This window comes from Etheostoma spectabile, chromosome 17 (genome assembly GCF_008692095.1).
Source record: "Etheostoma spectabile isolate EspeVRDwgs_2016 chromosome 17, UIUC_Espe_1.0, whole genome shotgun sequence".
Lineage (NCBI taxonomy): Eukaryota > Metazoa > Chordata > Actinopteri > Perciformes > Percidae > Etheostoma > Etheostoma spectabile.
In genome coordinates, this window is record NC_045749.1 from 5,401,586 (window position 1) to 5,416,353 (window position 14,768).

The 14,768-nt window shown below is 40.3% G+C and overlaps 2 long non-coding RNA genes across 2 annotated transcripts in view; both read left to right on the forward strand.

Moving 5' to 3' along the window:
• LOC116705701 (uncharacterized) overlaps nt 1–1,446 on the forward strand; it is a 15,451-nt gene extending 14,005 nt beyond the window's left edge. The window contains exon 5 of the long non-coding RNA XR_004336001.1: nt 1,391–1,446. This is a non-coding gene — a long non-coding RNA (uncharacterized LOC116705701). The remainder of the gene's footprint in view (nt 1–1,390) is intronic.
• Nucleotides 1,447–11,461: 10,015 nt separating this feature from the next.
• LOC116705305 (uncharacterized) overlaps nt 11,462–14,768 on the forward strand; it is a 27,656-nt gene continuing 24,349 nt past the window's right edge. The window contains exon 1 of the long non-coding RNA XR_004335900.1: nt 11,462–11,596. This is a non-coding gene — a long non-coding RNA (uncharacterized LOC116705305). The remainder of the gene's footprint in view (nt 11,597–14,768) is intronic.

The window sequence follows — 14,768 nt, forward strand, 5'->3', positions numbered from 1 at the left end:
GTGTGTGTGTGTGAGAGAGAGTGTGTCTATGTGTGTCCTCACCCGTCCCTCATCTAACCGGATTCCCTGTGTTGTTGTAAATTAGAAAATCTCTGCTCCTACTGTCACCACTCTTTGTTTCCTGCTTGGCTTATGAGATCCTAAAAAAGAACCAGCAGGCGACACCCTGCTTTTTTAATTCAAGATTCTATTTTGTGTCCAGGATATTATTTCTTGGTTTATTTCTGTTCTTAGTGGCAATATCAGCCTGGTTTCTGAATTAAATTTTGAACTGTAAAAGCTGCTGCAATTTGTCATCTAAAGGTGGACACAGAGGTTCATATTTTATGAAAAGCAGCTAAATCTGATGTTTATCAATTCCAGAAAAGGGCCCCTACCCTACAAAAAAATAGCATGTATTCAATATATATCATACAGTTTATTTGTGTGGTCATGGTGACTATCCCGTAAATGTCTAAAAACAACAAAACTTCATTGCATTTAGGTGCATTACCTACACTATTGTGTCCTGGTTTCTCACACATTTTATACCACGCTTGGGGCTTAAAGGCTGTGTATTTTCTTTTTGCTGTTGTTGAGTGAATTACACATCAGCCATCAGACACATTTTCCCAGAAAGAAAAACAACAGAGAGAATTGTTGCTCTTTTCATATAAACCTGTTTTCTTTGATTGTTCTGTCGGTGAGTGCAAGATGACCCGTGTCTAGGCTGCATCCAGACTGTGAACAGTGCCTTTGCTTACTGACCACTTGTCTTTATGACCTCTGAGGTGAGCCGTCGATGAGAAGCGATCGTGTCTGTCACAAACAGAGATGCGAGTGAGATCGGAGACAGCGGCTGCAGAGAAAAATTGGTCAGAAAAAGAAAAATCAAAAAAGGTGATAGTTCTGTCAAGCTCTCAAATCAGCAGAGATAGAGGGTAGATTGCAGTACTTTAGAACATAAATCTCAGGCATGTGAAAGGTGTCATGTTAAAGATGTGTTCAATCAGTATGTTGCCACTGCCAGATGAGACGTTTTTCAAAGTTCAAAGTAGAGACATTTTCAAGAAATCCTCTTTATCATGTCAATACTTTTCCTATTTTGTTATCAAAATCATGCCAACGTAAAGTATTGATGAAATTTTATTAGGGATTATTGATGAGTCAGAGAACATCTGACTCTCCATTTCACACTGCTCCAGACTGAATAATACCCGTCAGACTCATTTTAATTCATCCTTAATTGATTTGTTTTCTAGGATCAATATCAGAACTCAGGTAAATAAACACATCAAGTTGAACTTCTTTAATTTGACTTTCACATGGACCAACACAAAAACACACATTATTTTTTAGTCTGAAAAGAAAAAGAAGACCTCTTTTATTAAACACACTCAAATGACTTTAGAAAAAAAGGTACAATTATCAGAGACACTGCAAAACAGAGACAAGAGGCAACGGACACACATTTACATAGACAAACACAAAAACTGACGCCATCTGTGTGAAAATATACACCAGCAAGGTCACAGACATACACAGGCACTCTAGTAAGCAATGTGACATAATGACAACATTTACATACAATTGCAAACACTCCAATAGAAGTTATCATGTTATGCGAATGAGCAAATACATGCACAGTGCACACAGATGCACAACAGCCTGACAACACACATAAACATGAATACTGTACCATGCTATGGACAAATAAAGCTGTTTCATAAGTGATACAATTGAATGCACACAGATGTCTAGAATAACAACAGAACAAGAGCGTATACACACACACACACACACACACACACACACACACACACACACACACACACACACACACACACACACGATGAGAGCAATTATTAGCCCAGATGTTGTGTTTATTCAAGATATTGTCGTTCAGGTTTCTACCTGTTCACAGATGCTTGCTCTTCTCCTCTCTTCTCTTTTCAACTCTTTCTTTCCATCCATCCGTGTTTTCTCTCCTTGGATTTGGAGTTTGTTACAGTAAGATTATACACAGGGTTGATTTCTTTCTCACTCTCTCCTCCCTCACACTCTTCTGCTGCATCCTCTCCTTCCATGTAAATAGTTAGAGAAGATTGACTGTGCAATTGTTCTCTCACACAAATATGCTAAACCCCATGTAAAATCCTAGAGATTGGATTTTGCTTTATAAAATCCAAATGTCTGAATTGTCATTTGACAAGTTACGGACAACAAATTATGGAGAACTATTAAGGATTAAGGATTTGCACCGGATTAAGATCACAGACAACCTCCAATTTAGAAATTTGTAGTTATAGTAGTATGAATAGTGTTTGAATGAACAATAGGTAATCTGAAAGGAAACTGGTGGCAGAGTGACAGTTAGTTTTACAGTCTAAGCTGGGGAGCTGATCAGCAGGAACAAGGAAGCATGCTTGGTGTGGAAATCCGATGATGACTGAAGGCGGGAAACACTGGGGCCCACAGCAAGAAGAAGGTGGAATACACTTTTTCACAGCCATCAGTGCAGCCATGGCAAGCATTTGTCTAACCAGCAAAACGTAACAGGAATCCATTTGCAATGTCATGCTTCAGGGGACAGTGTGTACAGTATGTGTGCACATGCATTCAGCATATGTGTATTTGCTTGTGTCTGGCTCTCTGCCTGTGTTTAGCAATTATTGATATGCTCCATTCGCTGCCAGTGGTGCTTGTGTTTCTGCATGGTCATGTGTATGTGAGTTGATGAGATGATTTGCCGCAGAGCACACACCCACTCATAATTCAGCTGACATGTTGTGGCGTTTCTGTCGCTGTTCCTTCAATTCAAGAAGCAAAGTTGACTCAATGCAGTGCCATGTTGCTTCAGTGTGCATTAAAAGACCCATTAATAAAAGAGATTTTCTTTTACACTCTCTCTCTCATTCACACGATCATCTGTGAACACTGCAAGATGGGTTTTTCTTTTCAAGCTTCTACATGCATCATCTGAATTTTAAAGGACTGGTTTGACCATGGCTGACCTTTCACTTGTTAATGAATTTTGTTATTAATCTCTCTGTGTATCATATCACAATTTAAACGTTACGCCATTTCCCCTGTTGGATTAGCCTATTTTATCTTCCCAGGATGAAGAGATCTGCCGGTTAATTTGCTGGGCAGAGCTGCTTGATGACAAAGTCCATTGACAAATGATACCAGATTAAGTTGAGATGAGATCAGGCTGATGAAATGATTTGCTATGAAGTTAGGAGGAGAACGGCAATTACTCTTCATAATCCAGCTGCCATTCCACAGAGAGACAGGGAGAGATCAACAGCTGACACACTGTCATCAGGAGTAAATGGAGATATTAAACTGCAGAATAATGTTTTTAAGACACTGTGACCCCTTGGGTCAAACATCTGCAATGCTCTCCGCTTTGCCTGCATTCTTTTGGTTTCATCTATTTCCATAAAATTTGTCTTGCGATATATTCTCTCTACATATTATGTTACATAACTCATAGTTAGAGCACATCTGTGGTTTCGATGGGCATGAATTTTCCCTTTCTATCGTCAGTACAAAATATAAACAACTGCATTTAGATCATATTTGGTTGTTTGATAAAAATTGAAATATACACGCCTCTAGACATAAAACAATTCAGATAAAAACTACTACAGCTCCCAAAGTGCATTCCAGCAATAAACATCTAATCACAGAGTTTAAAATGTGGTTACATGCACAGCCAACAATGGTCAGAAGCCAAATATTATGTACACACATTAGTAAAAAATGTAGGCTTTAAACAACTCACTTTCTGATTCTGGGGCAATTCAGGATCAATTCTGCAGCCACAAAAGTGTTTTACTCTGATTTATGCCTCTAACTGGCTTCATCCTCAAAGAAACAGTACTCTACCATTGTTGGGCTGTAGTCAAGTCCACCTTTGACGTATCCAAGACCAGGACTTGTAATGACCGAGTACAAAGAGGTTCAAGTCTAAGTCAAGACCAGGTCCAAAAAGGTTTGAGTGCAAAGGAGATCACTGACTCAGCTAACCTGATATCCTCAAAGAGATCCTCCCTGAGCCTTGAGGCCTTGACTACAAACGCTCCGTCCCCTTTAGTTTTAGGCCGGGCCTCTGGTCCAGACAAAAGACCTCTGCCAGAGGATCTCTAGGTAAAAACCAGTGTTTTTGGTACTAGAATGTTAGCTATGTGGCAGGGCGCAAGGTCATGAAGAGTCTTTAATGGTATTGTCTCAGCTAGCGAGATCCGCTACATGTTACAGGAGGAAATAAAGTAAGATATACAGAATATCACTGGTCGGTGCAGAGGAAGGCTGTGTTGCAGTATTTGTCAAGAATAGTATGTCTAATGGGGTTCTTTCTTATTTTTTTCCTCGATTAAAAGCATGACGGAAGACAGATGGTAGGTGGGCAGACAGGCAAGAAGAATACATTGTCAGGTAGAATATAATTGAGTCTGCAAGCCAGTTGCCAGCCAGGGAAGCAAACAGCCACACAGTGAAACAATCCACAGGCAAGGCCAGCAGAGAGCCTTTGAGTCAATCAAACAGACTGACAGAAAAGACAAAAACAAGTCGATTGAGAGAGAAGTTAAAACCGTCTTTATCACCTCGGTTGGCTATAGCACAATAGAAAGTAGCCTCTCTCAGTGTGCCACAGTTTGGCATGCCAGATTCAGAGCAGAGAACAAAAAGGACTTGACTCGTGTGGTGAAACCAACACAGAGGATTGTAGGAGCTGTGCTCCCGGATCTAGATGAAAAAAGATACAGAACCATCCAAACCCAGACTGACAGACTGAGGAACAGCTTCTTCCACAGAGCTGTAGCCTCAATCACCCCCCGCCCTCCATACACAAGCACACAAATACAACCTGTAACTGCTAAGGACTACGGACTACTATTATGAAAGCGCAAATGCTCATATGAGTACTATGTGCAATGCCTTTTTTAATCTTTATTTTGTTTTTATCGTGTTCATATTATTTATTTACTGCTGCTGAACTGACTGCCACCAACTGAATTTGACAATGAAGTAGCTTGAGTCTTTAATCTTAGTCATTGTGTGGGTGTGATTGTTCAGCTTCAGGAAGTTTACACTGTTTGACGTAGAAACCACATTTGAAAAAAAAAAAGCATGCTGGTTTTTGTGAACATGCTTTGTGAACACGTCAGCAGTCAGTGAGTCAGTGTAAGATAGACGGACCGAACTTTTGAAACTTCATTAAACATACTGTAGATCTGCAGTGGCGTGTTGAAATCTGGTTTAATAACTTCAACATCAGACTTTGTTTGTTTAGTACCATTCTTTTTTTCGGATGTAGGGGTCTTGTCATATGAAAATATAGCCCATACAGTACACATAACAGAAAGCCGCCCATTTGTTGTTTGACTATACTACAGACAATGTGTTGATTACAGCCAAAAGCAGTGTTCCATTTTTGATGCTAAGCCGCTACTAGCATGCCAAGGTTTGATTTAATTTGGAGTACACTGCCAGCTTTCAAACAATTTCTATTCTTGTCAAAAAGGGTTAGGGTTCAAATTTAATTCAATTAATTTCCCTAATACTGCTAAATGTTAAGAATTAGGTGACTGATTATCCCACCCTCTTTCCCTATTCCTGTATTCCTACTGTCATATTTCCTAGTTTTCTTCTTTTCTCTTAATTGTCAGCATGTAGAGTTTACATGTGTGTCTATAAGCCGCAGTAATTAGCCTTCACTACAGCAGTTACTAAGTGGTTGGAAAGAATAGGAGACTGGTGCTATTTTTCCATTTTGTTTTTCCACCCACTTCCCCTTCTCCTGTTTCTTCTAAACATCCTGTAAGTTCAAATGTAAGGCTTTGGAACATTGACATTTTTAACACATTCCACAATACCATATCAAATCTGTGTTATAAGTATTATGCTCGCCCCCATTTGACTGAAACTGGCTTTGAAAGATGTTCAGGACATTGTAATGCAAATTAAATTGACAAAGCTGATGCTAGCTCATCATTAAAAGGGAAACACCAAACAGGAGAACAACTTCAATTTGTTAGTCAAAGCTAATCTCGTTCATGGGCTGCTGCATTAAGATCTCAAATCCCTATTATATACCTTTGAAGTCATATAACGACATTAACATGAATAGAATTCAATGACAACACCTGCCTTGTGTGCTGGTAGGTGATCATAACGATGGTTGCACGTCAGGGAAGTTGGCACTACTAACGTGTGTGGTCCAGGTAGCTTTGCATAAAAACTGGTTGTCATTCGCAAGGCTACTTTTACTTTCATACTTTAAGTAAATTTCCAAGCCTGTACTTTGTTACTTTTACTTGAGGAAAGAAGTTATATCAGTACTTCTACTTTTACCAGAGTATTTTTTAACACAAGTATCTGCACTTCTACTTGAGTACGGGAAGTGAGTATGTTTGCCTTCTCTGTTGGCTTCTTAAATAACAAAATGTTAGCAGTTGAAAATCTTGGTTTTGCTAATCTCCTGTGGTCACCGTGCTGCCGTGATGTAGAAGTGTAATTCAGGCGTTGTCAGGACACTGTGACATCACTGTTAGGTGTGGTTTCAGGTGCAACAGAGACACACTTTACTCCAAAGAGGGGAAAGAAACACTGTATGTCATTGCGGTGTGAAGTTAACGTTTCAACCAACTATGTGGAAATCAAACATTTTGGACTTTGATGCCCATCAGTAACCGTATCCCAGAATCTGAGCTCAGGGATGCTACAATAAAGAAGATAAAATCAGACACCAATAATATATTACATTACAGCATTTTTTTCTTCTTTTCTGGCATTGTCACATTTTTCTACAAACACATTTGTATGCAATGCGTCATAATTTCAATGATGTAAAAATGAAGCACAGAGTAGCGTCCCCAGAAAGAATTGCCTGGGTTGACAGCCAGAGTTGAATATTTTAGTTTAAAATTCTGCTATTAGCTGCCATATTTCCCCTTTTCTTCCATGTAGTAGCAGGATTTAATTCCCTCTGCCCTTTTAATGTTCAGACTAGCTCTCTTAATACATAGAATTGTTTTTTCAAAAATAGCGACCACTCTTATTTACATCACATGAAAGCAGCTACAAAAGGCGAGTCCTCTCAAACAACTGCACCAGGCAGCTGTTTCAGCCGAGCAGAGTGCTTTCAAAAGCTCTGGACGGTTGACCTTTTCCAAAAAGAACTGCTTTTTCTCTGCCAAACAAGAATAAAAGAGATGTTTCATGCTGTGTGGATAGCTGGCTGCTTCTCCACAGCAACACCAAAAATGTCCACAGTCAGAAGAAATTCTTAAATAATCTTGTCATGATCAGTTTATGCTGGATCCGAAATAAGCTGGTTTGGTGGGCTTTGTTTCCTCATTTACTGTGAAACAATATTCAGTTCCATGAGATGAGTGTAAAAGGTCTCTCTGCAAAGAAAACCAAAAAACGCACACACACACACACACACACACACACACACACACACACACACACACACACACACACACACACACACACACACACACACACACGCACACACACAATGAGTGGGACTGGAATGGTGAAGAGAGATATAACTGAACATGACAGAGAGAAGGTGTAGCTCGTTATCACAGACTGAGAGAGTCGGCTGGACAGAGACTATATGTGTGTGTCAGATTTACCGTTCGATAAAGATAACGTACAACACAGAGTAATGCACACCTGTGTAGTTTGCCCTTCATATGCCACACTTCATTTTTACTCCATCAATACAATATGAATTGCTGAAATAACAACTTTGACCATGAATCAAAAATAACTCATCCTTCTTGTCTCTTCCACAAACTTGTGTGCAGTGCACTGCACATTGGGATCTCATAGACCTTCGCATTCACATGTAAGATTAGGCCAGGTGAGGCTAGATACATAAAATAACACTGCATCTTGCCAAACAACACATCATTCAAAGTGTTGTATGTAATGTGTTAGTACTCATAATAGCACTGCAACGTAGTTCATCAAAACAGCTGTTAATCAAAATGATGTCATGACACGACACAGGCTGCAGTGACGGTTTGATGGCATGTGTAAGAAAATGAAACTCCCCAAAGTGCTTTTTTAAACTAACTGCTACCAGAATGCAATTTGTCAACTAGCACAGCAAAAAGCAGAATGACAAATCAAGAGAGTGCCAAAATAATGTAAATGAACAAATATGATTAAATTCTTTGGGAAATTAATAATCATTCGTTATTCATTCAGCAAGTGACATTGCAAGAAATAATTACACAAATGAGTATCTGTCATGAAAATTCATTGTTGATTAAATCCCTCTTTACACCACCTTCTCCTCTATTTCTCCCATTTATAATTAACAGCCGCATCTGCCAACTGTATGTAAACAATCTGGCATCTTCTAGTAAAAAGTTAAATTAGTCAAATATGGTTATGTGCATATGCAACAGTGCATTTGGTATATTTATTGTGTTCATACTTGCAGTTTGAGAAAATCAACAATGGAAACAAAGCTGCAAGTGCAGTGCCTTGCTTAAAGCAGCATGCTCGGAGACAGAGGTGCATTTCTCATTCACTTAGCATTTTTAGAGCAGATGTGGGCATTAAAAGAGCAACACAGCCAGATTTGTTAATCCAGTCTCATAAAAGCCATATTAAAAATGCTGGACAGATCATGAGTTTTTCAAAGTGAAAGATCACCAGAGAATACATTTTTTCCTGAATCCTCAGAGTTGAATTGAGTTGAATTAAACTTGAATTATTAGATTTTGCTACTTCTTCTAGTTTGCTATAATGTAAATTTAGGATGAAAAGCTGATGTGATTTAATGATAGCATGGAATCAATATGAGCATTTATATGTCTGGTAATACCACCTTCTAGTTTGCAGGTCTGCAGTGCTACAGTGAATGCAGCTGCTAAGTGTATGTGTGTGTGGATATTTCTTTTGCATATTTCTTATGTAATGGTATCAAAAGGAGGACAACTTTATTTTATTCATGCAGGTTTTGGTCTGCATGTGTGGATGTGTGAGTGTGTACTTTTGCAGCTTTTTACCTTTCCTGTACTCAATGGGAAAGTTTGTTTCCTACCCCAATGAGACAGGAGATAATAGACTTTATTTGTTACTCCTCCACATATTGTATCAGATATCAAATCTCTCTCTCTCTCTCTTTCTCTCTCTCTCACACAAACACACACATACACACACACACATATACACACACACACGTCATCTGCAAATAGTCTCATCAACAGACTCAGTTTGACTATCTACAAATAACTATTCCTCTGCTTCAGTGGTGAGGGCCTGATAACTGCGACAAAATGAATTTTTCAATCATGATACTGTTGAGGATGAATTGCGTGTTACAGTTTAATACAACATGTGGGTTTTCTTCTTGGAGACCAACCTTCAACAAGTGAATTCATTCCTACACAGTAAAAACTGTGATAAAAAATAATTTGATGCATAATGCTTTGTTGGATGACTGGAGATCCCAGTTAGGAGGTACTTTTCTCAAAACTAGCATTACTATGGCCGGGTTAGCTCAGTTGGTAGGACAGGTGCACATTTAAAGGGGTTTAGTCCTTAACGCAGCGGCTGTGAGTTCAACTCAGACCTGTGGTCTTTTGCTGCATGTCATTCCCCATGGCATGCGGCAGACTGGACTCAAACATACAACAGCAACACGTTCTGTGACATAAAATGTTAGGTAGAGAGAAAAGATCAGCATCCTGAAATAATACACAATCAAATGAGTTTACAATGATACAAATTGAACATTAAAACCACAAAAACAAAGATTTCAGGATCCATTGGAGATGAACATTTGATTTAAAAGAGTAAGATAGTCACTTTCACTGTCATTTTTTAAAGACAAACTGACTTTTAAATGAACAAAAGAAAGCGGAAGCTTAGAGTAGCTTGCTAAAGTTAGCAGCAATTCCAGTGAACACCTGCTGATTCATTGGCAGTTTCAGTGCTGTATTTGTCCCACTTCCCGGGCAGGTCTACAGTAGCTAGCGTAAGCGGTCTTACTTTCATGGCTCAGATAAGGTGATGCCTAACAACCAGCTTGTCAAGGCTAACAGCAACGGGTAGTCCTGTAACCTGTGTGTGCCGAAATATACAGATGGTGCTAAGCAAAAGGTAACAAATGTTGGCCAGGTTTACAGCCGGTAAGGCTGTTAGGAGTAAACTACTATTAATGCCCGGCCACACGTGTATTGGAACATATGTCAAAACAAACCCCAATGATATATGATTATATGCTTTGGATAAAAGCGTCAGCTAAATGTAATTTAACATAATGTAATGGTTTCCTAGCAAAAACGTGTTTAAAGATGCATTTATTACACAGTGTAGAGTGGCGAGTAAAAGGAAAACCAACAGATCGAGAGACAGGAGGTGGTGTATACTGTGCTGTAACACAGGCTCACCCCCACATCCTCAGGCTGTACAGGCACCACCCCCTAATCTGCTGAACCAAAGTGCACACTTACAAGGTCAAGCTTCTGCTAGGCCACTTGGGAACAGAAGCAGGAAAATGAATTAGTACACTCATCCACCGATAATACAACAGCACAATAGGGAGATGCTGAAATAATGCAATTAAATTAAAGCACTCATGTGTAAAAGAATATCCATCCGGTTAGGTTGGAGGAGAAGCAGGAGTGTAATCAACAGAGACAATACAGTTGTTAAATTAATTACCTCTATTCTGTGCACTTTATTTGTTTTTCATGATGATCTTGCTTTATTGGCTGTTTTACAGTGTAACGTCGAAGGAGATAAGAGACAAAGGGATATCATGGGTCATATTTAAACTGCATATTTTTGTGTCTTCTCTCGCTTAATCCATAAGGACAGATCACTTTTCTTCCTCTGTTACTGCCATGACAGTTGGCTGACATGTCTATCCAGACTGGTATAAATGCATACATTGTTGTCTATTTGTGTATGAGAAAAAATGTATATGCTAATGGTATATAATTATGTTATATAATTTAAATTTATACGAGAATGCAACCATAGATTTTCAACCCTACTTTCTAATTTGTTATCTTTTTCATGTTGCAGTGTTCCTCTACATAGGGAAATGATTGTGGGTATTTTAGAATGAATCTCCAGGTACGTTCTAAAGGTCCACAACAACTACAGTATTTGAATTGCACCTTGACACTTCCTTACAAAATGCAGACACACCCCAGCCTTTAGGAATTCTGCAATATCATTCTGCAGTCATGTTGAAGAAGGCAGGTCATTGGATAGCCTTTACCCTTACCACCTTGTATATTCCCTTCATTACACCAATCATAGCGCCACCTACTGGTGGTGGAGAACGTGCATAAATGCCAGTGTCTGCAAACACAACAGACAGGTCTGGCCATTCCATTTGTCAATGGTCGGCTGTCAAAAAGCACTTGACGTAGGGCGGTTTTTTTTTCATAAAAGTTGAACTTTTTTCAACTTCAAAAAGATGCTGCAAAACAAAAAAAGTCAAAGGTGGCATTTGAAAAGGCACTCACAACTTTTTTGAAAACACGGTTTACACAGTAGGATTATGATGTAAAACAGACGCTGGCAGCTTCAAAAAAGACGTCAAGTGTAAACATAGCCAAAGTGTGTATAATATTCTTAACATAGTCCCTTATGGCAAGTAAGATGGTAAGGAGCAGACTATTGACCCCAACATCCGGTGTTCATGTCAGGCCGGGGACCTTTGTTCCACATTGTTACAGATCTCTCTCTCTCTCCCTTCAATTCCTGTCAGCTGTCTGATAAAGGCTTACAGTGCCAGAGAAATACCCTTTTCTTGATGTGCATAGCTCCTCAATTGTTGAGAGGTTGGACTACTGTGGGATATTTGGTCAAAAATACCTTCAGTTACAGAAATATAAATTAGTCACGGGCAGCTAAATAATCCGGTGTTCTCATGAGCAATTCATTGTTTCTTATTCTAACCATAAAATGTAGACCCTTCCATCTGCCCAGGGAATTTACCACCATCGTCATCACTGCTGTTTACATCCCCCCACAGTGCTAACTCCAAGGAGGCTTTGAGGGTTCTCTACTGCTCCATCAGTGACTTGCAAACTACACATCCAGAGGGTGTCTTCGTTGTTGCTAGGGACTTTAATCAGGCCAACATGAAAACACGTTTCCCCCATTTCCATCAGTATGTCACCTTTGCAACCAGAGGCTCAAACACACTAGACAGAGCCTACACAAACATCAAGACAGCGTTTAAGGCAGCCCCCCGCCCCCACCTTGGCCCATCAGACCATCTCTCCGTAATGCTTATTCCTGCATACAACAAAGAGTGCCTATGATCAGAAAATCCAGTGATTCTTCCACAACCCAACAAACACCAGACGCATATGGCAAGAGATCCAGACCAACACAGACTATGAGGCTGCTCCTCTACCGTGTGAGGACAAAACAGACTTCCTCAACACACTTAATGTCTACTGTGGTTGGTTTTAAGCAATCAACAACACTTTTGTGAGGAAATCCACTCCTCACCTAGATTAACAGGCACTCAGACTTGAGACAGCCAATGCCGTTAAGAAGAGGACGACGAGGACATTAAGAAGACTGAACGCACAAAAAGCAGCAGGCCCCGATAACATACAGGGACAGGTGTTTAAAGACTGTGCTGACCAGCTGGTTAACATCCTCACTGACATATTTAACACCTTGCTGACCCATGCTGTCATCCCCTCACTGCTGCCATCATACCAATGCGCACAAAACTCACAATTTCATCACTCAACAATTACCACCCATCGTCTTACTTACTCCCACCATCATGAAGTGCTTCAAGAGGCTGGTGAAGAACCACATCATCTCCAATCCCCCCCCCCACCACGCCTTTTGATCCACCACAGTTTGGTTACCGCTCAAACCGTTCCACAGAAGACGCCGTCTCTTCCACGCTCCACCTGACCCTTGAACACCTGGAGAAGAACAACACCCACGTGCAAATGCTGTTTCTGGACTTCAGCTCAGCATTCAACACAATCATCCCCCAGCACCTAGTGAGCAAACTGGCACCCCCTGGACTCAACACCCCCTGTGTAACTGGCTGCTGGATTTCCCCAACCCCAGTCATATACCTCAGCACCGGCTCCCCCCAGGGCTGCGTACTGAGCCCACTGCTCTTCACCCTGATGAGCCATGACTGCTGTGCCAGGTTCAGTACAAACCACATCTTTAAGTATGTGACACAAACAATCTAATCTTGAATGGCAACAAAACAAGAGAGATTGTCATTGACTTCAGGAAAAATCAATCAAGTCACACACCCCTCCTCATCAACAACGCCGCAGTGGAGCAGGTCTGCAGCATCAAATTCGTGGGGGTGCAGATCACAGACACTTTGACCTGGTCCCTCCACACCTCTGCTCTGGTGAAGAGAATACAGCAGCGTCTGCACTTTCTGCGTCAGATGAGAAAAGCAAACCTCCCCCCTCCCATCCTCACCACTTTCCACAGAGGGACAACAGAGAGCATACTGACCAGCTGGATCTGTGTGTGGTCTGGGGCCTCAGACTGGAAACGTGTAGAGATGGTGAGTGGTGAGGACAGCGGAGAAAATCATCTGGACAGCACTTCCTTCCATCCATGACACTGCTGGCAGACGCTGCCTGATCAGGGCTCAGTCAATCACGAAGGACCCCTCCCACCCCAATCATGATCAGGGCTCAGTCAATCACTAAGGACCCCTCCCAACCCAATCATGACCAGGGCTCAGTCAATCACTAAGGACCCCTCCCAACCCAATCATGACCAGGGCTCAGTCAATCACTAAGGACCCCTTCCAACCCAACCATAGACTGTTCTCCCTGCTGCCCTCTGGCAAGAGGTTCAGCAAAACAACAAATGCAGAACAACCAGGTTCCACAACAGCTTCTTCCTACACGACATAAAACTGCCGAACTCCCAATTATCCCTCCTCCCATACATATGACACTAGTCACTTTACATGGACACTGTGAACCCTAAGTGCAGTAAGTAACTTAAAATTTATATTGTTCATTTCACTGTTTTCAGTGCAAAACATCTTGCTGCTACTGATATTGGCACTAGTCATAAATGTCTTATAATAATTTTTAATTTTATATTGCACACTACTGTTTCTCTTTTTACCTGTCTTCTGTTTCCTTTCTTTTTTCGGAGCCTTGCAAGGTAATCTCGCTCAACTTTATTGTGAATATGCAGTTGGATGACCATAAAGTCTGTCTAAGTCTAAGTCAGCCGGTGGAAATAAAAACAACAGTGCACATGGTGTACAGGACATGCTTGTTTTATGTTAGAACATACTGTACTTTGTTTCCTGCAGGAAAAAAAAATATCATAGATCAGTCAGTGACACTTTGTTTTAGGGGTCTGTACTTTCCAAATAATTACCTTTTTTCCTGGACGAAATTGTGTAATTAAATGTTAATTATAAAGAAAAGGGAAAATTGCATGAAAAAGCTCAATTTCAACCCAAAAAAAAATCATTGACTTATCTTAAAACTTTATTCTCCATAAATGCTGAATTGTTGTGTACATTGTATCTTGTCGGTTGACGAGATACAATGTAAACAATTGTGTATACAATGTATACAATTGTTGCATGTTCAGCTGACCTGCCGTACACTGACTAGAACATTCTGCTTCAGAATCAGAAAAGGATTTATTGCCAAGTTAAGAACAGTCACAAGGAATTTGCCTTGGTTGTTGGTGCATTCATAAACACATTAATCATTAATACGAATGCTTGCAGGTAATTAGAGTTTTTGTTAGAAGTT